The sequence below is a fragment of the Squalius cephalus genome (genome assembly GCF_949319135.1).
Source record: "Squalius cephalus genome assembly, chromosome: 11".
NCBI lineage: Eukaryota > Metazoa > Chordata > Actinopteri > Cypriniformes > Leuciscidae > Squalius > Squalius cephalus.
In genome coordinates this window covers 4,796,831-4,824,114 of record NC_137132.1, presented here as the reverse complement: position 1 = coordinate 4,824,114, position 27,284 = coordinate 4,796,831, and the positions used below count along the sequence as shown (strand labels likewise).

The window sequence follows — 27,284 nt, the reverse complement described above, 5'->3', positions numbered from 1 at the left end:
AATCAAAGAGACGAGACAATGCGTCAGGCTTGGCGTTCTTAGAGCCTGGGCGGTAAGAGATGGAGAAGTCGAAGCGCGTAAAAAATAGCGCCCACCGAGCTTGACGTGCATTCAATCTCTTGGCCGAACGGATATATTCCAAATTACGATGGTCAGTCCAGACGATAAAAGGGACAGAGGAGCCCTCTAGCCAGTGTCGCCATTCACCTAAAGCCAGGCGGATGGCAAGCAGCTCGCGATTACCAACATCGTAATTTCGCTCTGCGGAAGAGAATCGACGAGAAAAAAAGCGCACGGGTGTATCTTGCCATCTGAGACTGATCGCTGAGACAGAACAGCTCCTACTCCCAGCTCAGAAGCGTCGACTTCAACAATAAACTGTCTAGTGACATCCGGGGTTAGAAGAATGGGCGCAGAGGTAAAAAGTTTTTTTAGACGGTCAAAAGCCTCTTGTGCAGACTCGGACCATCTAAAATTGGACTTAACCGACGTCAAGGCGGTGAGCGGCGCGGCTACTTGGCTAAAATTGCGTATGAAACGCCGATAAAAATTCGAAAAACCGAGAAAGCGTTGTAACGAGACACGAGAGTCAGGGACGGGCCAGCTGGCGACAGCCTGGACCTTGGCTGTATCCATACTGATCCCCTCTGCGGAGATGACTGAGCCCAGGAACGTAACGGAGGACGCGTGAAACGTGCACTTTTCAGCCTTGACAAAGAGTCGGTTCTCGAGTAAGCGTTGGAGGACACGACGAACGTGTTGAACGTGGACTTGACAAGAGGGAGAGAAAATTAAAATGTCATCGAGATAGACGAACACGAATATGTTGAGCATGTCCCGAAGGACGTCATTGACAAGAGCCTGAAAGACGGCGGGAGCGTTGACCAATCCGAACGGAAGAACCCTATATTCAAAGTGCCCGAGAGGTGTGTTAAAGGCGGTCTTCCATTCGTCCCCTTCTCTAATCCGTACCAAATGATAGGCGTTACGGAGATCGAGTTTTGTAAAAATCTTTGCCCCCTGCAAGATCTCGAAGGCTGATGACATCAATGGCAAGGGATAGCGATTCTTGACAGTGATGTCATTCAGCCCCCGATAATCTATGCAGGGGCGCAAAGACCCATCTTTTTTCTTGACAAAAAAGAAACCAGCGCCGGCAGGCGACGAGGACGGAACTATGGTACCAGCATTTAGAGACTCGGACAGATAATTCTCTAACGCCTCCCGTTCAGGAGCAGAAAGTGAGTAGAGTCTTCCCCGCGGAGGAGTGGTTCCAGGGAGAAGATCAATACTGCAGTCGTAAGGACGGTGAGGGGGGAGAGAAGTGGCCCGGGAACGACTGAAAACCTCCCGCAAATCGAGATATTCCTCCGGAACTCCAGACAAATCCCCCGCCTCTTCCTGAAAAACAGAAACAGAAGAGACAGGGGGAACAGCAGAAACTAAACACTCAACATGACATGACAACTTCCATGAAAAAATGGATCCCTTGGACCAATCAATGTGAGGATTATGGAGCTTAAGCCAAGGATGGCCCAACACAACAGGAGTATATGGAGATCGAAAAATCAAAAAAGAAATTGTCTCTCTGTGATTACCAGAAACGGTAAGAGTCAATGGAATAGTCTCTTTCTGTACTCTAGGAAGGGAACTACCATCTAGGGCGTAAAGGGGGGTGGAGTCTCTTAAGTGAGTGATGGGAATACCTTGCTGAAGTGCCCATTCTTCATCGACAAAATTTCCTTCTGCCCCAGAGTCGACTAAGGCGGAGCAGGCGACTGACGATTCAGACCAATGAAGCAGCACCGGAAGAGTAGTACACGAACGTGAAGGGGTAACCTTGGTGACGGCGCTCGCCAGTAACCCTCCGCCTACTGACGAGCGCTTGCTTTTACTGGACATGACGAGACGAAATGATTGGCCGCCGCGCAGTACATGCAGAGACGATTCGCAATCCTCCTCTCGCGCTCCTTAGGCGAGATGCGAAGGCCTCCGAGCTGCATAGGCTCGGGATCCGTGCTGGAAGTCGGGGTAAAAGAGTTGACAGGTGGCGTGGAAAGGAGAGCGACCTCCATGCGGCGAGCCCTGCGCCGTAAATCGAATCGCTTCTCGACTCGAATCGCCAGGTCGATGAGATCGTCGAGCCGAGCGGGCACCTCCCGGATGAGAATCTCGTCCTTCAGATCAGAGTTCAGACCCTCCATAAAACGAGCGACCAACGCGGGTTGATTCCAGCCACATGTGGTAGCGAGGGTCCGGAATTCAATAGAGAAATCGGGCACGGAGCGCCTCCCCTGCCGAAGAGTAGAAAGCAGACGGGAAGCCTCCTCACCGATGGCCGAGCGGTCGAAGACCCGGATCATCTCGTCTTTGAAAAGCGAGAAACTGAAGATGCAATCCGTCCCCGCCTCCCAGTTAGCCGCCCCCCATTCACGAGCCCGACCAGCGAGAAGGGAGATAACGTAAGCGACCTTGGCTCTCTCCTTCGCGTACGTCACGGGCTGTAGGGAGAACACCACCTCACACTGGGTCAAAAAAGAGCGACATTGAGTGGGCTCACCCGAATAGACAGGAGGATTATTAACCCGGGGCTCCGGCGAGTCGTGAGGATCGTGTGAGGTGGAGGGTTGGAGGCGCATGGTATGGACCTGGCAGGAGAGTTCTGACATCTGAGCGGCTAGCGTCTCGACAGCGTGTCTAGCGGCGGAGATGTCCTCCTCATGTTTGCCCAAAAGGGCACCCTGGTGCTCGACTGCCGACTGGAAAGAACTGCCACTTGCTGAGTCCATGCTTTGGTCAGATTGTTCTGTGATAAGGTAAGAGAGGACTCAAAAGCAAAAGTGACAATCACAGTTCTTTAATCGAAGCAGTAGTCTGACCACAGGTATTTTCAACAGAGAGTTCCAAACAGCAAACTGAAGATGCCAGCATCAGCTGGTAATAACGAGAACACAATCCTCCTCTGCGGCAGATGAACAGAGAGCAGGTAAAATAGCAGACCTCGTGAATGAAGCAGAACAGGATTCTGGCGACGGGCACCGAGCAGGTAACAGGCCTCAGTTCTCTGTAGGTGAATAATGACGGCAGCAGAGTAATTCCAGCAGAAACAGTAAATCCACAGGACAGGACAGGACAGGACAGGACAGGACTGCAATAATACTCAGGTCTTTACGCATCAGAGAAAACAAACAATCTGACAACAAGACTAGGAGAGAGAGGGTAGAAGAAGCCGAGATAATAAGGGAAGATAAGGAACAGGTGGAGATGAATGAGCGTGATGAAAAGTGATAACAGCTGTCAGTAATGAAAGGGAGCGTAGTGGTGAACTGTGTGTGAGCTATGTGTGTGTCCAGCAGAGGGAGACAGAGAAAGAGGCAGGATCATGACAGTACTAAAAGTAAAGGTACTAGGTACTGTACACAGTGGAAAACACCCCAAAAGTGAGCCGTTCCATGCAGTGGATATGTCCATTTACTATGGTGTATATTGTTTTCTGATAGTAATTATTAAAAAATAACACAGAAACATCTTGTCTTGAGCAATCTGTTTAATGAACACAGAGAATGAGTAAAATTGTTTTAATCACATTAATGAGTTTAAACATACTAGCCTAATACTGTGATAGATATGTTTGACATACAGTATTATTGTCAACCAAAGGATCAGGTCTTACTACTGCAGTAAATTGTTCAAATATAAAGGATGTACAGAACAAAAATTTGAATTTTATAAAAAAAACCTTGAAAAAACTTTAAATTATTTGCAATAGGCGAGGAAGAACTGTCTAAACATGTTAAATCATCTATATCAGCAACATGTATTATGTTAGACTCTATACCGCCTAAGCTACTGAAAGAGATGCTTCTTCCAGAAGTCGAAGATCCTCTTTGAAGCACAACTTGAATTAGTTATCTACAATCCAATTTCGCATCTTCCTTTTCTGTCAAAAATACTAGAATACTAGGCAGTATCCTCACAACTATGTTCCTTCTTAGAAAGAAATGGTCTCTGCAAGGATTTTCTAGTCAGGATTTAGACTACATCATGTACCGAGACTGCTCTCATTAGAGCTACAAATGACTCTTGTCATCCAATCATGGTTGCATCTATCTATTAGTATTACTGGACCCAAGCGCTGCTTTTGATATAGTTGACAACAGCATTCTTTTGAATAGGCTCGAAAATTATGTTTGCAGTTGCATTGGCATGGTTCAAATACCTATCTGATGCTTATCACTATACTTAAACTTATCACGTAATTATATGACCGTCATCAATTTGTAACAGTATACGAAAAGGTGTCATATCGATCACAAGTTCAGTATGGAGTACTGCAAGGCTCAGTACTAGGACAGTTGCTTTTCACCCTGTATATGCAACTCTTTGGAGATATCATTAGGAATTTTGGCGTTAGCTTTCACTGTTAAATTGATGATAGTCAGCTCTATATTTCCTCACAGCCTGACAAAACACACAAATTCACAAAACTAATTAAATGCATAGTTAATATAAAAAAATAGATGATGTGTAATTTCCTACTATACTTAATTCTGAGGTTTACCAAAAACAAAGGTTTTAATTATTGCACCAAAACCTCTGCACTTAATAACCTAGAATACCATTTAACGCTTGATGGCTGCTCTGTCAAGGTTTTGTCTTCAGTTAGGAACCTGGGTGTGCTCTTTGGTAGCAAAATTTCATTTGAAAGCCACATTTAAAACTGCATTTTTCCATCCTAAAATATCTCTAAATAATGACATATGCTCTCAATGTCAAATGCAGGCTAGGATAGATTATTGTAATGCTCTACTGGGTGGTTGCCCTGCACGCTTAATAAACAAACTCCAGTTGGTCCAAAATGCAGCGGCTACAGTTCTTACTAGAACCAGGAAGTATATTAGCCCGGTTCTGTCAACCACTGCATTGGCTCCCTATACTTCTTGCTGATTACTTATAAAGCCCTGAATGGTTTAGCTCCTTATTACTTAAGTGAGCTGTTATCGCTTTATACTGCAATATCAAAATTCTGGCCAATTGATAATACCTAGAATATCAAAATTGGGCGGGTAGTATATCCTTTTGCTTTCCTTGACTTGTAGGTGCTCTAAGCGATGCCACGCATTTTGTAGGCCGAAACATTACTGTCAATTAAATGTTGCGAACTGGACAAAAAATTAAGTTGCGCCAAAAAGCACCACTTCAAAAAATTAACAAGGAAGGTTGTGCACTTTAAATAATATATTATATTTAGTTTACTTATAATAATTGTGTTTGTTGACTTGAATTGTTTGTTTTTTTTCTATTAAGGTTCACATAATGATGTCTCAACTTAACAGTACAAAATCCTAAGGCGTTGTCTAAACACAAATCATTTATGTTAAGTAAAAAATTCTTACATCCAGAGGCAGTATACTGCCATTTTGCCCTGACTTAATTTGATTGTGTTCAATCTGCTTAAATATATGTAAAATTTAAGTTTACTTAATCCGTTTGTGTTGGATTACATGAATGATTTGTGTTGCATTAACTGAAACTGGGCGGTGCTTGTTAGTTCCCAGCATGCTTTGCAAATGGTTGAATTAAGAGAGAATAAATTTTAAAATTAAATGTTATTTTATGTTGTTGTTTTTTTGTGAGAAAATTAGAAAAGGGGAAGACTTGATATGTGTAATTGTGTTTAAATGTTCAATACATTGGAATTATTAGAACCATTTAAATTACATTAGGTAACCATTGTAGAGAAGAGTGGAGCATTGTGTTAGGCTGTAGACTGATTCAGTTACTTTCAACTGAAGAAACATGTAAATCTTAGCATTTTAGATGCTAGTATGTGCTATTGCTAGCAAATAGCTAGCTATAGATTATCAATTTAGTCATGTGTCACTAAAATAAATGAAATCTTAAAGATACAATATGTCTTTTTTTTTTTCGCCGCTAGGGGTAGCTAACCTCTTACAATAACAAAGGCGTAGGTTGATGACGCAACATTTGCTAAGTATTGTGGAGCTTGTCGTCAAGACGATGTATCTAATAATGTTTATGGATGAGTGAATACATTGATGTTTTTAACATGACTGTTGTATGAAGCTGGGCGCGATTGCTAATAAGAGACAGGTATCAGTGAGTCCCACGGATATAAAGGAATTAGGACATTTCATTCAACCAAACTACATGCAAGAGCAGAATAATACTCACACAGGTCAGTTTATTAGACGAATGAAACTTGTGAGGTAATGCAGTGCTGTTTCTACACTATCATACTAAACTGCATTTGAGTGTGTTGAAAGTTATAATTTTATTCTGTGTGTTCGTTTGTTGGCTATATGAGACTAGCAGTAAGCTAGATCAACATTAGAATAACATGATCCTATTCTAACATTTCATCATGTTGAACTATATAACACTGATTAGTTTCACTGATTGCGACAAGTGAACATTTTTTTCCTGGGACGGACAACTATTTAAAGGAGCTGTATGTAAGAAATGTATTTCAATTAATCATAAAATGGCCCTGATATGTCACTAGACATTAATAAATCATGTTCATTTCAAATACTACAATCACTGACAACAGTAGTACGGCCAGGATATTGTCATTTAAAAGTGAAGTTGCAGCCCTCAGCTGATGTTGATGTTGTCATGTTTTGTTTTGGCCTGATGCGCCACCCTCCACCTATCTACCAATCACGAAGTCAGTAGTGTTTCGGCATCCTGGTTGCCAGCTCTGCTCTACCACAGCTGCAGCTACAAACGTTCCTGCTGGATCCTGCAGCCTAACTGGCAACCTCGAGTCAGGGGGAGGGGGAGGGGATACACCGCTCTATACAGTAATTTGAAAGTGATTGCAGGTCCAGTTTTGGCCACAATCTTACATACGGCTCCTTTAAAATTTGAATTTCTCTGAAATTAAAAATCTTTGGGAACTTTTGGGATATTGTAAGTACACAACTGCAGGAAATATATCACACTGTTCCAAGTGATTTTGGGATATTTTATTACAAAATTCTTACATATTGTACCTTTAATGGATGAATGAATATAAAAAATTTGAATACCTGAATCATGTCAGAGAGCCTTTAAAAATTCACTACTACTAAAATGGGTCGCTTAAAATGACTTAATTTGTTCATGTAACTTCAACACCATGGAATTATGTGTGTTTAACGTAACCCAGTTAGGTGGAACCTGTTGACATAAAAAAATTAATTAAAGCCAACATATCTTTGTGATTTTTTTAGAGAACTAGAAAGACTTTTTTTGCAGTCTGATCAGGGCACTAAACGAGTGGTATTTGAAGCTTCAGATAATAATTATTGCAGTGTAAATATCTGTTTCTTTCTTAGTGGTAAGTTTGCAAAATCTGTCAGGATGGGTCGTGTGCTAAATAGGTCTAACTTGAATTAGATATATTCATGTAATTTACTTCCACATTGTGTTTTGATAGTACATGTAATTGTGAGGCATAGTCATAGTCTTGGTCCATCTAATGAACAAAACCATTTATCTGTGATCAATGTGGCAAAAACTTTACTTCAAAATTAATTCTGAAAAACACCTGAAGGTTTATCAGTCGGGCCACAAGGGCTATTAACAGATTGTAGCAAATTGAATTTATCGTAGTTTCACATAAAATAACATTTACTTATTCAATCGTGTTTGCTCCTGTTTATTTGTGGTCACAAGACTGCACAAAACAACTCCTTCAGGCTTTTCAAAAGAGGACATTTGGAAAAAAGTTGATAAATTCATGTGTTTGTCACATTTGTTAAGTCAGAATGATTCTATTTAATTTCCACCAAAGTAATTTAGTGTAATTTATCTCTCTCCCGTCTCTCTACACTCTCAGAAAAAAAGGTACAATTTTGTACCAAAGAAGGTACAAACCCTTGTCACTGGGGCGGTACCTTTTACTGGTACAAAATTGTACCTTAATATAGAGGAACAAATTTGTTCCATTCCAGTTTGTACCTCAAAGGACATGATTTGTACCATGGGCAACCAAAATGTACCTTTTGTTTTTTAAAACTTGTTGGTACAATATTGTACCTTTATCAAAGGTACAAATTCGATCTTTTAAGGTACCGCCCCAGTGACAAGCCCCTTTGTACCTTAACTGTGTCAAATTTGTTCCTACGAGAACTATTAAAGGCTATTTTTCTATTGAATAACAAGCACATTCAACATCTGAATCCAAAAGGCATCAATTTAATCATTTCTGTAAATACATATCAAATACATATGAATGCACATATCAAATACATATGAACATATGAAATACAGTAAAGTATTTCTTTGTGTAAATACATCAAAGACTTCACAATACAATAAAGACTTAGCAAAATTAACAGAATATCACTTCTTTAAAAAGATTTGAAAGAATTTAAAATGCAATTACACTAAAATGTTACAGTACATAAAATATATTTTCTCATCTACAATAAAGCTAGACATGTTTTTTTGCCCCAATTTTCACACATTACCCTTTATTTTCCATTTTTAAAACACCATCCTCCAACCCGAACTGCTCGGCAATTTCAGATCCCTCCATTTTTACACTTTTACACTGAAGATTCTTCTCTCAATGAAGACACGTCCAGTCAAGAAGTTCCCAAGATCTGCACAGTAGGTTGAGATGTAGCCAGTTCTTCCTAAACATAATGAAGAATCAATATTAGAAAAGACAGACGTAAATTTATTAAATTTATACTCCCAATGACGAGCTCAAATTTGACCTCTAGACTTAAGGGATAGTTCACCTAGAACTGAAAATTCTGTCATTTACTCGCCCTCAAGTTGTTCCAAATCTGTTTACTTGAACAAAAAAGAAGATTTTTAAGAATTGAAAATGAAACAGTTGATGGGGCCCCATTAACTTCCATAGAATATTTTTCATATTATGGAAGTCAATGGGGCCCCATTGACTGTTTCATTTTTTGGGTGAACTACAAATCCTGCAACATCTCGTTTGGCATCCATGTGATGTGCTTCTATAACGGATTTCAGCTTAGCCAACCTCAATATTTTTACTTAAAGGGTTAGTTCACCCAAAAATGAAAATTATTTTGTTAATTACTCACCCTCATGTCATTTCACACCTATAAGACCTTTGTTCATCTTCAGAACACAAATGAAGATATTTTTAATGAAATTCTAAGAGCTTTCTGTCCTTCCATTGGGAGCAATGCAACTAACACATTCAAGGCCCAGAACGATAGGAAAGACATCATTGAAGTAATGTGACTCCAGTGGTTTAACCAATTTTATGAAGCAATGCAGGTGCTTTGTTTTAGCGAAAAACACAATTTACCACTTTATTTAGTAGGGGGAGCACTACGACGCATGCGAATTGTGTTGACTCAAGACCGGGTGTTGTTCTGTGAATGTGCTTTAGATAATATTATTTTGTAAATAGAGTAGAGGTAAATAATGTTTTTTGTTTTTTTTGGCAAAACAAAGCTTACATCGCTTCATAAAATTGAGGTTAAACCACAGGAGTCACTTGGATTAGTTTAATGGTGTCTTTACTACCTTTCTGGGGCTTGAATGTATTAGTTGCGTAGGCTACCAATGGAGGAACAGAAAGCTCTTGGAGTTCATCAAAAATATCTTCATTTGTGTTCCGAAGATAAACGATGGTCTTACCGGTTCGGAATGACATGAGGGTGTATAATTAATGACAGAATTAATTTTTTTTGCTGAACTATACCTTTAAGGAATCCTGGAAACACCTTAAATCAACCACAGCATGCATTCGGTCCATTTTCTGAAATAACTGAAATGCAGATAAAACAAGTTTAACACACACACACACACACACACACACAAAAACTTTCTGAATTTTTACATTTTCCACAAAGTTTTAAATGATTCACTTAAAGCTTCATATAAAATACCCAGAAAAGTAAAATGTTAAACTAATCCATTTGAATTGAGAAGTTTAGTAAAAAATGTCTGAAGAGACAACCGCTTGGTATAATAAACAGATTAAATTTAGGATTTTATTCACATTTAAACATTGAACAAACAGAAGCTCAACCGCACTTGCGGAAGCTCAAGCGTGCTGCAAAACACACGAGAATGAACATCGGTTTCGCACGTCTAGCCAACATGCTTGAGCTTCCGTTTACCGCAACTGATGTGTGAACTGATGAATATTTATATGTGAATAAAAGCCTAAATTAAATCTGTTCATCATATAAAATGATCGTATCTCTACAGAAAAACTTGGACTAAACTGCTCAATTCAGATTATTTTATGGTCTCTTTATTATGGTAGCATACAGGTATCAAAAGACATTTTGAAATGTAATATGCAAAATGGCAATGTAATATATAAAATGCCAATGTTTTTCTTATTTAAATTTACATTTTCCATACCATATGTGCAATGTTTGGGGCAAAGTGACAATTCAAATTCAATAATATAATTAAATTAGCCATCTCCTACACTTGTTTTAACATATAATTTAAACATAATACAAAAATGATTAGAGATGTTTAAAGGCATAATTCACACAAAATTAAAAAAACTCTGTCATTAATTATTCACTCTTATGTTGTTCCAAACCTGTAAGACTTTCGTTCATCTTTGGAACACAAATGAAGATCTTTTTAATGAAATCTGAGAGCTTTCTGTCCCCCCATTGACAGTCCATGCAACTAAAACTTTGATGCTTCAAAAAGTTCATAAAGAGATCGTAAGACCAATCCATTTAAATCGAGCAGTTTACCTTAGTTCAAATTTTCATAAGAGACATGATCGCTTTATATGATGAACAGATTTCAGAAGCTCAACCGAACATGCTTGACACGTGAGAACAAACCTCTTTCTCAAACTTGCTGCGCAACACACGAGAATGAACCTCATTTGTTTTCGCATGTCAAGCAAACATGCTAGAGCTTCCTTTTACCGTATCTGATGTGAATTGATGAATAAAAGCCTAAATTCAACCTGTTCATCATAAAGGAAGCACAAAATTTAGACTAAAACACTCAATTCATATGGATTAGTTTTACAATCACTTTAGGAACTTTTTAAAGCGTCAAAGTGGTAGTTGCTTAGCTGTCTATGGGGGGTCAGAAAGCTCTTAATTGATGAAAGAATTTTCATTTTTGGGTAAACTAACCCTTTAACATGTTCAACGTAAAATTGTAGCAAAATGATCATTTAAATTCTATTTTCCTTAATTGCATTTACACTTACAGTTAAGACACTTATGATTGCATTTTTATTAAATACCCGCGATGAACGTGGCAAAATTCAATCTGGATTTAAAAAAAGGATTCCGAGACGATCATTGCATCAAGTGCCTTAACTTTGAGTGTAAAAGCAACTAGGAAAAATAACCTAAATTATAATTTTGCAATAATATTTGCTTGAACATTTTAAACATCTAATTTCTGTAATACATTTCTTTTTTTATTTTTGAACTTATAAAATTGTCAAATGTATGTTTTAATTTTATGTTAAAGCTAGTGTAGTAATGCAAATTATTATATTATTGATTTTGAATATTTTTTTGCTCCAGATGTTGCACATATCATATAGAAAATGTAAACATAAATACAGAAATACATTGCCATTTTACACATTGCATTGCCATTTTGCACGTTACATTTCATATTGACATTTGGTACCTGTAGTAGGCTACCATACTTTGTGAGTGTCAGAGTATTAAGGGAATATACTTTCAGTTAAGTGACAGAAATCTTTCATTTGAGTTCATTTGAAGTGCAGTTACTGTGCTTTATCAAGATTGACATCACTCTGTCATTATGGCAAACATTTTGTCTTAGAAATATAAATTCAACCTCATCAGAAAAAAAGAATATCATAAGATTAAGAAACTCAAAATCACATTGTACTGATACTTGCCTCGCAGCTGAGGACGCAGGAAGACTTTCAGATGTGTGATCAGAGTCAGTGAGACCAGCACTGACAGTTTACCCCATCATGATCTAAAAATCACAGACACATTAGCTGAGTATATGACATGTATATGACTTAGGACAGAATGAGGTAATCGCATTCATTTAAACACAGAACGAGTGATCAACTATTTTATCTGAGCACTGTTCGTTGGCGTTCAATCACGTTGTTCCAAAACCGCATAACTTACAGTAAGTTATTGTAGACTAATGTAAAGTACACCAGCATGGCACCTCTGGTTGAGCATTCATTTACAACAATAATTTTTTAAATGTGAACTTACGCCACAGAAACTCAATTGCTTTAAAATATATTTGCAGACGGCTATCACTGACTGGATTCGTACAATTAACGTTAAGCTATTTACACTCGCTATTATCATGTTGAGTAGCTGTAACGTTTTATACATTTTATTTGGTTAAACATAAACAAAACCCACCTTTGAATTTCCTCTTCTCTTCGTCTTATAATTCGAGTCCAGCCACTAAAGTTCTTCTGACGATAAGGGTTGTGGTGGTGCTCCGTGCTCGTAATCTGCTTCGCGAAGTTCCCGCTCTCCGGTCTATTTGAAAATGCAGTAACGGCTGCAGCAACCTTGGGCAGTCAGTTTCATGTCGCCTAATAGCAAAGTTAACATTTAACAGTTAACGTTATAGTGGATAATGGAGAACAAACGCCATATATTGTACACGTGATGACTTAATAATAGTCAATAACTGCATTAAAAAAATTAAAAAGTGTAACGTTATAACTTACAAGTCAAATGGCTAAAAAGCATTTGGAGCAAAGCTAATTTAACTCGCTAAATTAATGTTAAGTGGCTGAAACATTTTATATTTTAGACTTGTGAACTAAATATATACATAAATTATCAGAACTCACCTTTAAATTTCGTCTTCTTCAAGTTTGATAAAATAATCTCGACCGTGTAATGTTAGCCTGCTGCTTCGCTGTCAGTTCGGAAAATTCCGTGGCTGAAGCGATTTCGACCAATCAGTGTCTTGTTGCTATGCCAAATATTGAACACAGCAACCAATCATGAATGAAACAGTAATTTGGTCCATCACTGTACCCTTGATGTGAGAACAATTATGTACCTTCATTTCAATTGTACCTTAACAGGTACCAAACAGTATCATCAGTGGTCTTTCCTGTACCATTAAAGGTACTATTATTGAAAAGGTACAAAACTGTTCTTTGAGGAACATTATTTGTACCACCGTGTACCTTTTTTTCTGAGAGTGTATCCTGTTACTGTTACCTTTTTTTTTTAATATAATTATCTGATGTAGGATCAATACAAGCAAGCATCATAAAATCAAGCAACATTTACAATCAAAAGTGCTGTTTTCCCGTCTATGAGCATGATCGCATTATGAAATTTATTTTATGTAACAGCTCCATAAACAAGTTATTATTGGGTAACTTTAATTTTTAGACACAAGTCTTTCTACGAAAAGATATATTTTTGTTGGTATTGATAATATTTGATTAACCCAGTTCAGGTGACTAGACTGTCGAAGTCATAAGTCTGACGATAGTGTATTTGCGTATCAGTGATGAAAAGTGATTTACTTAAGAATATGCGGCCCCTTTAAGAAACATGACACTCTGCGCACTGAGGATGCGCAGAAGACAGAAGCAGGAGAGACTCGAGACGAGTTGAAACTTTAACCAGTTGAGGCTGAAAGTGACGCTGTTAACGATCGTGAATCAAGGACAAATGTGGATTATTTTCTTCGGATGCCGTATATTTCCAGTCTGCAGGTGAGAGAGATGTTACCAGATTACAGAGTTTAACATTAAGTTAAACAACTCGAGAATTTACGTGTTTAAGTAACGTTACTAATGTTATGAAATATGTTGTGTGTCCCAGTTTATTTTTAATTAGAGTGTTAGCAGAGAGTTTTTCCACAGACTTAGTTTTATTCTATTGACACCAATAAAATGAGCTTAATGTGCCACTTTACAGAAGATCCCGACATTACTATAATGAATGAGGTGAAAACAGGGAACTTTTGGAGACAAAGACTGAAAGAGGTTTTTCAGCAGCAGTTTAACATGATGGTCTTGTTGTTTCGGTGTCTTTGGACAATAATTAAACAAACCTTGTTTTAAATGCAACTGATATGTAACTGCATTCAATTATTTATATTTATATCAGAAACATGTTCAATTAATTTGAATGTAAGTAAAGTAATTAAATAACTTCTCTTTGAATTTGGCAGATCTGATGTCCCTCCCACAGCAATTCACCAGTAAATACTGGGAATATTCCCATCATCCTACAAGAGAAGGACAAACTCCAGGAGTAGCAGCTGAAATCTGTGTGACTGTTAAAGATGGAGTTTATTAAAGAGGAAATTGAAGACATGAGTGATCCAGAACCATCAGGAATAAAACATGAAGATACTGAGGAACAAATAGGTTGGTGTCCATTCTTGATTCTTCATTGTTGACTGCTTTGTTAGATGTGAATTAATAAGCAGTATATGGATGATAAATGATAGAGAACTGCAGCTAATTGACTGCTGACTTCTTTTGATCAAGATATACTTAAAAGTATAAATAAGTATTCTAAGTATACTTGGCTTGAAGTTTTTTAATCTTTTAATTGAGTAGCCTATTAAATACTTTTTCATATAGTTTTACATACTGAAAATAATCGTTTATAAAGAAAATGAGATGTTTGTCTGAATGTTTGTGTAGGCTAGTCCACTGGTAGTGTACACAGGCATTTACTTCAAATCTTTTTTTTTTAAAGAATTTAGTCCCAAGCATTATTTAAATAATACACTTACAAGTATACTACTAGTACATTGACATTAGTACTTACTTCATAAAGTATACTTAAAATATACTTGAACATTACTTAAGTATAATTTATTAAAATAACTTGAAGTACACTTCTTTTTCGTACGGGGAACCTTTGCCATATGAAAGATCTGAATCTGATCTCTGTTGCTTTCTGCTATTAAATCAGGGTTCACTTGAACTGATTCTAACTGTATTTCTGTGTATTTTAGACCAGGTGAGAGTGAAAGAGCAAAGACAAGAACTGAATGAAGTGGAGGAGGAACATCGTAACTTTACAATTCAGAGAACAAAAGCCAAAAAGACGCACACCTGCACTCAGTGTGGAAAGAGTTTCACACAGAAAGGAGACCTTAACAGACACTTAAGAATTCACACTGGAGAGAAACCGTATACATGCACTCAGTGTGAGAAGAGTTTCACATGTTTAAGTTATCTCAAGTATCATCTGCACGTTCACTCTGGAGAAAAGCCATTTAAATGTGATCAGTGTGGTAAAGATTTTATTTCATCATCACAACTAAAAAAACACTTGATAGTTCATTCAGATGAGAGGCCTTATGTGTGTTCTGTCTGTGGAAAGAGCTTTTCACGGCTGAAGAGTTTTAAACGGCACCAGAAAACACACAATGAAGTGAAAGATCATGTGTGTTGTGACTGTGAGAAGAGCTTTACTACAGCTGGTGATCTGAAACGGCACCAAAGAATTCATACTGGAGAAAAACCTTACTATTGCTCATCTTGTGACAAGAGTTTCTCTCAGTCTGGATCTCTGAAATTACACGAGCGAGTTCATACTGGAGAGAAGCCGTACGACTGTACTCAGTGTGAGAAGAGTTTCACCCAATCATGTAATCTAGTGTATCATATTAAAAAGCATTGTTCTGTGTCACAGCGAGCAAATGTTTTCATCAGATCCCAAACTTTCAAGTAAACTTTGTGTAGCTAGTTAACTAATAAACCAATGTTTCTATGAAATGCCACAATATTTGTGTTTTATATGTTGGAAAACAAGAAAATTATTGAATTATTCTTTGATTGATCGCTTACTCAAAGAAATACCAAAAATTAAAAAGAGACTGGAAACAAATGTAAGAAAAACAACTATCAGTTATTTGTCTATTTATGAAACATCAGTTTTTAAATTTAATATGGAGGGTGTTTTATCTTTAGTTTGTTTAGTTATAAAACCTGTTATTTCATAAACAGATATATTAAAAAACCTACACATATCTCTGCAAGATTATGAGGTCTATAAGCTGTAACGAAGAATATGGCATTCACTTTGAAAAGGGGCTCATCTATCCGAGATATGAGTTGGTTCAGTGCAGCCTCATATGGAGTGGTGGCAGTACTAGTCTTTTCCTGTGAACGAAGACGCTTTGTCAGGTAGTTGGTCATGCATTCCTTGTGGTATCGGAAGTCCTCAACAATCATTTTAGTACACCTGCTTCCATCAGGACCATGAATCTTGTGTAGTATCTCTTCATCTTCAAGTTTGTTTGCTTTTTCCCATACTGCATTTTGTCTGTCATAAGTGGCGATCAAAATGGGGGATCTATTCCCTCAGGTCGTGCATGCTCTTCCACAAATGAAGCACTCTTCCTTGTGTTTGATGGGCTGTGGCATTGACATTGTGGCATTGTTTTTTTAGTAGGCCTGCTGCTGTCTGGCTCCGGATTAAGTTCTGCTTCAAAGGAAACTTTTTTCCTCTTATGGTCAATAGTTTTACGATTTGTGTACTTTGCACAACATTTTGTGTGCCACAAACGATTCTGTCTGTATGAGACATCATCTGTATGAGACATCATCCTTTCTGTTGGTTACAGAATATTCATTTTGACAGCAAATTTTTATTTAGTTTTGACTAAAATGCCATTTTAGTTTTAGTCATATTTTAATCATCTGAATTGTTTTAGTTTTACTCTAATTTTAGTCGACGAAATACAATAAGATTTTAGTCGACTAAATCTAAAATCGAATGGGTTTAGTTAAATTGTAATGCATTAATTTAGAATTTCTCTAAAATTTCTAAACCCATTATATACTCCCGGAGATAACATCTAATAATTAGCCTGTTAATATGAATAATCTTTAAAGTTTGAACATGCAATACAGACACAGATTTAACTGCAGTGACATAAAAAAAAAAATCACAGACGAAAACGAGACGATAACTAAATAAAAAACAGCTTTAAAGTCGCCATGAAATCAAATTTTACAATTCGTATTTTCATATGTAATATTGTTGTGTTTATTATAAACTAGTGCAAAATGCCCGTGCAAAATTAGTTTTTGTGTGTGTTTTTAGTAATTGTTGGTTTGGTGCCCGTGAAAGAGAAAGTGAACGCATTGAATTCATGGAGCAGGCTAGGTTACTACAAATGATGGCTGTGAATAAACTATAATATTCAGAAGTAAACAGTGTAGCTGACTGAGTGTTTATGTATACTATACCACCATCTTCTAAGTGCTAGTGCAAAATGCCCGTGCAAAATCAGTTTTTGTGTGTGTTTTTAGTAATTGTTGGTTTGGTGTGTTCATAGTTACAATTACACAGCAAAAGTTCAGTGACATTTTTATTTGTGCATGGTAGAAAGCACACAGTGAACTCCGAGAAAACGCTATGCTTTAGGAAACAGTTTGTGAATAGGCTACTACAAATGATGCCCATGAAAGAGACTGTGAACGCATTGAATAGGATATGTTTAGTTGGTGAATAGCATAGGCTAATTACACAGTGGCGATAACGTTAAGCGCACCAGAATGAAATATAATCTTCAGAAGTAAACAGCATAGCTGACTTACAGATTCAGTTAACATCCACAAATGAATAAGCGTGTCGATTCAGGGAGCAGTGCAAAGTGCCCGTGCAAAATCAGTTTTTGTGTGTGTTTTTAGTAATTGTTGGTTTCTTGGTAAAGAAAACACATTTTTACTCAAATTAATCAAAATGGATTTATCCACTGATCTATATAATGTCATTATATATAGATCAGTGGATTTATCACATTTTGGAACCAAACTATAATATTCAGAAGTAAACAGTGTAGCTGACAGATTGTCAGAATGTTTATTTTTAAACCACAACCTTCTTGGGGCTTCTTTGACCGATACAACTCTCTAATGTCAGAATGTTTATTTTTAAACCACAACCTTTTAAAAATGATATATTTAACCATATCTTTAGCATTTCTCATCCAAACAACGTCAAACTTGGCACTGCACTTACTCGTGACCGTAGTGAGACACCTGTCAAGTTTGAAATCCATCGGACTAACGGTTCAAGAGATATGTGGTTAACAGACACACACACAGACAGACAGACAGACAGACAGACAGACAGACACACACACACAGACAGACAGACGTTTCTGTAATTTATAGATAGATGATTTATCTGTGCACTTCATTAATTTTTAAAAATTCATGTGCCCTTATATTCTTTAATCAAATATGTTCTCCTTCCCTCCCCCTCGAAACGACTTCTCTTCTCCTCCTGTCATGTGATATGGCACGAGGGCGTGGCAACTCCCCTCAAACCGTTAGTCTGCTATGAGCGAGAGGTGAAGAGGAGGAGCGCTAAAGTAAAACCCTGCTCTCTATTCAATATTCCGTTTCACTTGGAAATACGTCACAACACTGGAGAAAAGTCGTTTGAAACTTCCGGTTAATGGCGACTTTAAATGACGACAACTATGAGGAAAATTTATTGACACTTTCGTCAATGTCAATGACAAAAAAATGTTGAAATTAATGACGAAAATTATAGTGTCAACAAAATTAACACTGTTCTGTGCATTAAAAAAAAAGTCTCTACCCCATTCTTGTGAGGAGTTATGGCTGTTTAAAGAAACCACAGAAATTAGCTAAAATGGCTAAAGCTAGCTAAGTAAACTAGAAGAGAATGAATGCTGCTGCTACAGGGATACGTTTGGGATGAGGAATCATCAGAAATATACTTGTTTGAAAACTGCCATGGTCCTTTCAGTTAATTACCATTACAATATCCATATTACCATTCTTTTCCCAAAATGCTGAGGCAGACCTACCGGTATTCACTAAAGTCACTCTCACTTACCACAGACAATGATGAGCAGCTTTGAAGTCTGTTGGTAACCGTTGGTTACCGTTGGTTGGTTGTTCCAAACAAACTCATTCATATTACTATGATCGTGTGTGTGCATAAGTGTGCCATGACGTTAAATATCTAGCATGTTTTTCAGAATTTTGAGAGTAGCCTAAAATTCTATTGAGGTTCTGAGCCTGTTGATCAACTAGTAGTGCAATCATCACAGATCCATTGATTTTGGTTGGATTTTTATGATTTTAAATGTGGAATGAGTATTCTGTTTGGTGAAAAGAATGACATATTGACTGATGTCATAACTCGGGGGAATATGACATATTGACTGATGTCATAACTCGGGGGAATAGTTGATTGCCAACGAAGTAAAGATGGAACGGTGACGCTATAAATTGTGTCATCGATAGGTTTCAAGAAACAAAAAAAGCAATCTGCAGCGTTCCAGAGGTTTCTTCCTCGCCGGTTCAATGTCCCCGAGACTGCTGGGGGTCCCCTCTGGGGAGGGATGGTTTCGAGAAATCGTTCCTTCTCGGCGCCCTCTGGAGGGTGATTATTTGAGGAGAGTCGCAGCACTGCCACTTCGGTGACTGTTCAACCAAATCCAGAGGCCAGTCTCTAGAAACTGGTTCCCTTAGTAGAATTTCTGGCAGCGTGGAAACTACTGCCAAATATTTATCAGTGAGTCCTGCATATAATAGTAGAGGGTTACAGAATTCAGTTCGGTTTTCGTCCGCCCAGATTTCAAGGGGTCCTTCCCACAGTGGTGGACCTTGAGCAGGCTCTGGTTATGGAGCAGGAAGTTCTGACGCTTCTACAAAAAGGGGGCTATAGAAAGGGTTTCTCCTCCCAGCAGAGAATCAGGGTTTTACAGCCGTTACTTAATTGTTCTGAAAAAGGATGGGGGGTTATGTCCTATTCTAGATCTGCGTCATTTAAACAGCAGAGTTCAGAAACTCAAGTTTAGGATGCTTACGCTCAAACAGATTGTGTCACAGATTCAGTCAGAGGACTGGTTTGTCACAATAGACTTGAAGGACGCTTACTTCCATGTATCTATCCATCCTCATCATTCCTGAGGTTTGCTTTCGGGGGTGAAGCATACCAATATCGGGTTCTTCCCTTCAGCCTAGGTTTATCACTCCGCACCTTTACAAAATGCGTGGATGCAGCTCTGGCTCCTCTGAGACTCCAAGGCATTCGCATATTAAAGGAGAACTTGGTAACTTTTTTAACTTAATAAAACTGTCTAGAAATCATTTGGATGGTTAAACAACCTGTTCTGGGGATATTGGTGACTCCCCCCGCTCCCCCCAGCGTTCCCAGGCGGAAAACCAACCTTGCAACTTGGGGACTACCGTCCCGGCAAGACAGAAATTGGAAGTCTCGTGAGAAGCGAGAACGAGAACGAGAGCGAGCGCAAAACACTAATTGCTTTACGGCAATTCGACATAAACACACACGCATGTATGATGTATTACCAGATTACCCACCTCGGTAGACATAGCTCCACACGATACAGTTGGCTTGCTCCGATCATAACAAACGCACATGAGCAGCGGTAGAGGGGGGGGGGGACGCAAGTGAGTTTTTTACGACCGTGTTGTGAAATATACGCCCCACAGCTGTAGGGGGAGCTCGTGGGGAAACATGCGACAACAAAAGGGAAAATCAGCGAAGAAGTGACTAGAGTTTGCTAGAGTTGCCGAGTTCTCCTTTAAATTATATCGACAATTGGTTGATCCTAGCTGTAGCTGTCGCAGATAGTGTTCTTGCTGAATATTTTTCACCTTTGAAAGTTTTTGTTTTTATTTGTTTGTTTTGTTTTATAAATGTTGTGTAATACTTTAATATTTGGGAATTGTATATTTGATTTGCATAATAATTTGGCAATAGTGACACCTACTGGAGAAAATGAGTTACATAAGACATACTGGTCATGTGATTAGATTTTTTGCATGAACACCGGAAAAAGAAAAAAACAAATTGAGAGGTGTAAAATTGAGAAGAGTGTTTGATCAGAAAATGTCTCCTGAATCCTGATTGGAAAGCACACGGTATGTTTGCATATATCTTGGTTATCGTTTATTTATCATTTTAAGGTACTGTGTGTATTGATTTCAGTTTAATAAGCAATATATCGAACAACATCATGGCAAAATCATTTAATCACAAATTTTATTGTAATTTTGTTTTTTTCGCGGTGTCTATTTGATGTTTGTGATGTTGATTGTCCTGATTCTTGAGAGGAAGACATTAAATATAGAAGACATCGAAGGCATCAGTTGAAGCGTGTTTTGTTTTCTGGTTTGGAGAAAACATTCAGGTGCCGTTATACTAGCTCAATCCGAGCAGATGGCAGTTCAGCATCGAGATGTCGTTCTGTCTCATATAAAAATGTTGGGGTTGCGGCTCAACACCAAGAAGAGTGTGCTCCTGCCAGCTCAGAGGACCACTTTTCTAGGTGTAATTTGGGATTCGACAACGATGCAGGCAGGATTGTCTCCAGCACGTATTTCTGCGATTCTTACAGCCATAAATGGGGTGAAACTAAGCCAGTCACTCATGGTGAAACAGTTTCAGAGACTGTTGGGTCTCATGGCAGCTGTGTCCAACGTGATCACTTTTGGCCTTCTGTACATGAGACCCCTGCAGTGGTGGCTAAGGACCAAGGGGGTTTCTCCGAGGGGAAATCCGTTTCGCATGATCATCCCCCGTACTGGCTGGCCCGAGTGTGGTTCGGTGTCCCTTCTAGACGGCTCTTCCATGGAGATTCCGGTCAGGAGGGACCTGCTGTCCCAAGCAGGGGGCACAATATTTCACCCTCACCCGGAGTTGTGGAAACTGTGGGCTTGGCCTCTGAGGGGGCCCAGCTCATAGAATCCGGTCTCTCGACTGAGGTTGTTGAGACCATTCTCCAATCCAGAGCTCCTTCCACGAGGAAACTATATGCATTGAAATGGAAATTATTCTCTGCCTGGTGTGGAGAACGTCATTTTAATCCTGTTAACTCCCCGGTTGGTACAGTTCTTGATTTTTTGCAAGAGCGTTTTTCTGCTGGATTATCTCCTTCCACCTTAAAGGTGTATGTGGCGGCTATATCGGCTTACCACACCCCTCTTGGGGGTACTTCTCTTGGGAGAGATCCTCTTATTACTCGTTTTCTCCGTGGTACATTGAGGTTGAGACTTGCACTGCACTCTAGAGCACCAGCTTGGGATTTGGCCATTGTACTTGAGGGTCTGGCTTTGGCTCCCTTCGAGTTCATTGAAGAGGTTTCAGAAAAGTTCCTTACTCTAAAAACTTTATTTATTCTTGCTATTTAGAGAATTGGAAAAACTGTCGGTTGCTCCTTCATGTCTGGAATTTGCACCTGGGATGGTGAAGGGATTTCTTCACCCTGGGCCGGGTTACATTCCTAAGGTCCCTACTAATGTTGCGGGCCCAATAGTGCTGCAGGCCTTTTGTCCTCCACCATTTAATACCCCAGATCAGGAAATACTTAATCTATTAAAGAAAATAATCCAACGCCGTGGTACAACGAGCACACTCAGGCCCTTAAGAGAGCAGCCAGAAAAATGGAACGCAACTGGAAGAAAACAAAACTAGAGGTATTTCGCATTTCATGGAAAGAGAGCTCGATTGCATACAGAGAGGCTTTAAAAGCTGCTAGATCTGCTTATTTTTCAACCCTATTAGAAGAAAATAAACATAATCCTAGGTATTTATTTGAAACAGTGGCTAAACTAACGAAAAAGAAAGCTTCAAACACAGAAGTTTCCAAGCAGCACAGCAGTAATGACTTTATGAACTTCTTCACTTATAAGATTGATAATATCAGGGACGAAATTATAACTATGCAACCGTCTACTACAGTATCGCATCAGGCAGTGCATTGTAGTCTCCCTGAGGAAAAATTTGATTAATTCGTTGCTATAGGAGAGGAAGAATTTACTAAACTCGTTAAATCATCTAAATCTACAACATGTATGTTAGAACCTATACCGACTAAGCTACTGAAAGAGATGCTTCCAGAGGTCATAGATCCTCTTCTTAATATCATTAATTCGTCTTTGTCTCTAGGATACGTACCAAAAAACTTTAAGCTGGCTATGATTAAACCGCTTGTTAAAAAAACGCAACTTGATCCTTCAGAATTAGTCAATTACAGGCCGATCTCGAATCTACCTTTTCTGTCAAAGATACTAGAAAAGGCAGTATCTTCACAACTGTGTTCCTTTTTAGAAAGAAATGATATCTGCGAGGATTTTCAGTCCCGATTTAGACCGCACCATAGTACTGAGACTGCTCTCGTTAGAGTCACAAATGATTTGCTCTTATCATCTGATCATGGTTGTATCTCTCTTATTAGTGTTACTCGATCTTAGTGCTGCGTTTGACACCATTGACCACAACATTCTTTTTAATAGACTAGAAAACTATGTTGGCATTAGTGGAATTGCACTAGCATGCTTTAAATCATACTTATCTGACCGTTATCAATTTGTAGCAGTAAATTAAGAGATGTCTCATCGATCACAAGTTCAGTATGGCGTACCACAAGGCTCAGTACTAGGACCGCTGCTGTTCACTCTGTACATGCTACCATTAGGAGATATCATTAGGAAACATGGAATTAGCTTCCACTGTTATGCCGACGATACTCAGCTCTATATTTCTTCAAAACCTAACGAAACTTACCAATTCACTAAATTAACAGAATGCATAGCTGATATAAAAAAATGGATGACTCGTAATTTCCTACTTCTAAATTCTGAAAAAACAGAGATTCTAATTATTGGACAAAAAACTTCCTCACGTAATAACCTAGAATACTGTCTAACACTTGATGGCTGCTCTGTTAAGTCTTCGTCGTCGGTTAGGAACCTGGGTGTGCTCTTTGATACCAATCTTTCATTTGAAAGTCACGTGTCTAGTATCTGTAAAACCGCATTTTTCCATCTTAAAAATATATCTAAATTACGTCATATGCTCTCATTGACAAATGCGGAACAATTAGTTCATGCTTTCATGACATCAAGGCTAGATTATTGTAATGCTCTACTGGGTGGTTGCCCTGCACGCTTAATAAACAAACTACAGCTAGTTCAAAACGCAGCAGTTCTTACCAGAACCAGGAAGTATGACCATATTAGCCCAGTTCTGTCAAAACTGCATTGGCTCCCTATTAAACATCGCATCAATTTTTAAATATTGCTGATTACTTACAAAGCACTAAATGGTTTAGCTCCGCAGTACTTGAGCGAGCTCTTAACGCATTATAGTCCTTCACGTCTATTGCGATCTCAAAATTCCGGCCAGTTGATAATACCTAGAATATCAAAATCGACTGCTGGCGGTAGATCCTTTTCCTATTTAGCACCAAAACTCTGGAACAGTCTTCCTAACATTGTCTGGGAAGCAGACACACTCTTGTCAGTTCAAAGCTAGATTAAAGACACATCTCTTTGACCTAGCATACACATAATACATTATAGACTTCTATAATTCAATGTTAGGCTGCATAGATTAGGTCAGCTGGAACCGGGAACACTTCCCATAAATCCTGATGTACTTGTTACATCATGAAAAGAATGGCATCTACGCTAATTTTAGTGTCTTTGTTTATCCCGAGGTTTTCCCGCAGCCTGCCGGATCCAGGCCGTATCCAGATCTGACGAAGGACCTTCGCCTGGACCCGATGTCAACGCAGTGCTGAAGTGCCAACTAGTCTCTCCCTATGGAGGATCCCTTTACCACTCTACAGATAAAGCGTCGTCGGGAAAACTCAATTTGCGTATCTACCCCGAATTGATAAAATAAAATAAAATAAAATTCTGAATCAAAACTATAAGGAAACACCAGTAATTTGTTTAGGCTTGGTTTGTAGGGAATTCCAAACCTGCACACATATATTCAAACGCACATAACTATAGAACCAATTCTTAATGCGCATGTGAACGCCATCAGTGTTTATCACAGGTTCGCGTTTAAAGTTTGTGTAGAGAGAATGGTGTCTTCTTGGCGGCCCCTAATTTAATAACAAATGATCGTCGCGACGGAAGCGAATCAATCAAAACTAACTTTAGCTGGAAAATAACTTTATTAAAGAACCGCTATAAAGCCAAAACAATCTTACCTTAAATTATACGTTTATCTCTGTAAAGCTGCTTTGAGACAATCTACATTGTTAAAAGCGCTATATACAGGTGCTGGTCATAAAATTAGAATATCATCAAAAAGTTGGTTTATTTCAAGAATTCAACTTAACAGGTGAAACTAATATACAGGGTGGGCCATTTATATGGATACACCGTAATAACATGGAAATGGTTGGTGATATTAAAGTCCTGTTTGTGGACTTCTAAATGGCCACCATGGTCACCACCCATCTTGAGGAGTTTGCCCCCTCACATATACTAATGTGCCACAAACAGGACTTTAATATCACCAACCATTCCCATGTTATTACGGTGTATCCATATAAATGGCCCACCCTGTATTATATCGACTCATTACATGCAAAGTGAGATATTTCAAGCCTTTATTTGTTATAATTTTGATGATTATGGCTTACAGTTTATGAAACCCATGAAATCAAAATCCCAGAAAATTAGAATATTACATGAAATCACACAGTAATTACACAGTAATACCATGGTCATTGAAGCAGGTTTTGGTTATTTTGACAGTGTGGGCAGGTGCAAATCCTGCTGGAAAATGAAGTCAGCATCTCCATAAAGCTTGTCTGCTGAAGGAAGCATGAAGTGCTCTGGAAATGTCCTGGTAGACGTCTGCATTGAGTGGACAGCACAGTGGACCAACACCAGCCGATGACATGGCTCCCCAAACCAACACAGACTGTGGAAACTTCACACTGGACTTCAAGCATCTTGGATTGTGTGCCTCTCCATTCTTTCTCCAGACTCTGGGACCTTGGTTTCCAAATGAGATGCAAAATTTGCTCTCATCAGAAAAGAGGTCTTTGGTCCACTGTGCTTTATTAAATCCAGAGTCAACGCAGACGTCTACCAGGACATGTTCAGAGCACTTCATGCTTCCTTCATTTTCCAGCAGGATTTGCACCTGCCCACACTGCCAAAATAACCAAAACCTGGTTCAATGACCATGGTATCACTGTGTAATTACTGTGTGATTTCATGTAATATTCAAATTTTCTGGGATTTTGATTTCGTGGGTTTCATAAGCTGTAAGCCATAATCATCAAAATTATAACAAGTAAAGGCTTGAAATATCTCACTTTGCATGTAATGAGTCTATATAATATATTAGTTTCACCTGTTAAGTTGAATTCTTGAAATAAATCAAGTTTTTGATGATATTCTAATTTTATGACCAGCACCTGTAAATGAAGATGACTTGACTTGACTTGACTTGTTATGTCCCTGTAGGTCTTTGGATGCCTACGTTCACAGAGCTGCCCTGTGGCATAAATCAGAGCAATTATTTGTCTGATTCGGGTCACCTAAGAAAGGTTGCCCTGCATTTAAACAGATAATGAGCAAGTGGGTAGTTGAGGCTATCTCACTTGCTTATGAAGTGGCCGGACAGCCTTCACCTTTGGCTGTTCGGGCCCATTCTACGAGGAGTATGTCTGCCTCTATGGCTTTAATTTAGGGAGTTTCCCTTCAGGACATTTGTGATGGGGCAGGCTGGTCCTCGCATTTGTCAGATTTTATGACTCCACTCCTGGGGCTAGGTTGCTTGCTTCTTAGTGTGCGCAAGGACTTCACACAGAATGGGCATTTGTCATTATGGCGTAGTGGGAATGGGGTTCCCAACGCGTCTCAACGCAGCTCGACTTCCCTTGATAGGGAATGTCTCAGGTTACGTATGGAACCCTGGTTCCCTGAGAGGGAACGAGACGCTGCGTTCGCCTGCCATACTTCCTGCATGCCCTGATCGACTTGCTTCAGGCTTACCAGAAGCTAGCGCGGTCTGGTTTCAGGGGTGCTTTATAGTTTCCTGATGCCATGACGTCTCGTCTTTCCATTGGACTGATTATACACGTGCTTCACGACGCAATCACGCAGGGGCATTCCCACGGCGTCTAAACGCAGCGTCTCGTTCCCTCTCAGGGAACCAGGGTTACATACGCAACCTGAGACGTTCTATAGGCTACTCCACATAAAAATGTGGAAAAAATCTGAATGTATAGATTGTTTGATGTGTAGACACATAATATTAACATTACCTCTTTAGGCCTCTCTGTGGCAGCAGAAACTCTTTATCCCCATCGTCCTGTGAAGATGAGCATTTGGTTGAGTACACTTTATAACACTATTTGTCATCATTTCTGGTGTATTGAGTAGGCTACTTACAACTGCCTGGGGTTCTGTTGGGACCGGAGGCTCCAAAAGACAGATATTACCATCAGAATCTGTTGGGACCAACAAAAAACCATATCCAAAGTAAAATAAATGGAAATATCAAAAA

General features: G+C 38.8%; 1 protein-coding gene and 1 long non-coding RNA gene across 3 annotated transcripts in view; one reads left to right on the top strand and one right to left on the bottom strand.

Annotated features, from left to right (window-relative positions):
- Nucleotides 1-27,284, bottom strand: part of LOC307167486 (uncharacterized protein) — a 565,869-nt gene that overhangs the window by 522,053 nt on the left and 16,532 nt on the right. The window lies entirely within an intron of this gene.
- Nucleotides 13,524-15,836, top strand: LOC307167772. The gene is made up of 3 exons (XR_013822865.1): nt 13,524-13,696; nt 14,158-14,356; nt 14,956-15,836. It is a non-coding gene; the product is annotated as an uncharacterized lncRNA (long non-coding RNA).